General features: G+C 33.3%; 2 protein-coding genes across 2 annotated transcripts in view; both read right to left on the bottom strand.

The window, feature by feature from the left end:
- The window catches only part of LOC106878991 (histone deacetylase 2), a 219,318-nt gene that overhangs the window by 35,777 nt on the left and 182,770 nt on the right, over window positions 1–771 (bottom strand). The gene's annotated exons all lie outside the window — the stretch shown is intronic.
- The window catches only part of LOC128251195 (uncharacterized), a 21,415-nt gene that overhangs the window by 12,713 nt on the left and 7,931 nt on the right, over window positions 1–771 (bottom strand). The gene's annotated exons all lie outside the window — the stretch shown is intronic.

The following is a 771-nucleotide window of genomic DNA, read 5'->3' as shown; positions in this document are numbered from 1 at the left end:
CATAAGAGATGGCCATAATAGGACATCTAACCTGCTAGAAGGAGTAGTTAAAATCCAAACCACTATTAGAGGTAATTTCGAAAGGGAATGAAAAATAAAAACATTTACCATCTATTTCCCGGACCATGGTTTCAAGCTCTCTTCAGCAAATAAAGTAATTTGCTAGGCGAAGCTCTCATCAGCAGGAAAGCCAAAGATTAACATATAAATACGAGACAATACAGAACATGCCTCGTGCTTACATGTTATAATTTTTCAAATCCACCGTGCAAGCGCAGTTTTTATCGGCAGCAAATAGAAATAATACCGATTTTATTACAAAATTAGCCAAAAAAATATTATCAATAAATTTCAGGGTAGTAAAAATTTGAAAAATTATAACATGTATTGCCTCGGTCTTATATGTTAATCTTTGGCTTTCCTGCTGATGAGAGCTTCGCCTAGCAAATTACTTTATTTGCTGAAGAGAGCTTGAAACCATGGTCCGGGAAATAGATGGTAAATGTTTTTATTTTTCATTTCCTTTCGAAATTACCCCTAAAAGTGGTTTGGACTTTAACTACTCCTTCTAGCAGGTTAGATGTCCTATTATGGCCATCTCTTTTGATTTTAAGTTCTCTTTCTAGCGGGAAGATGTCCTATTATGGCCATCTCTTATGTGTTTAAATGTACACTGTATTTATATGAATAATATATAGTCTATTGACTAGTTTTTCTACACGTTAAGCTACTGATAGTAAAAAATAAATAAATTTTTACTACCCTGAAATT

The sequence above is a fragment of the Octopus bimaculoides genome, chromosome 28 (assembly GCF_001194135.2).
Source record: "Octopus bimaculoides isolate UCB-OBI-ISO-001 chromosome 28, ASM119413v2, whole genome shotgun sequence".
Classification (NCBI taxonomy): Eukaryota; Metazoa; Mollusca; class Cephalopoda; order Octopoda; family Octopodidae; genus Octopus; species Octopus bimaculoides.
The sequence above is the reverse complement of the archived record's forward strand: the minus strand, read 5'-3'. Positions and strand labels throughout refer to the sequence as shown.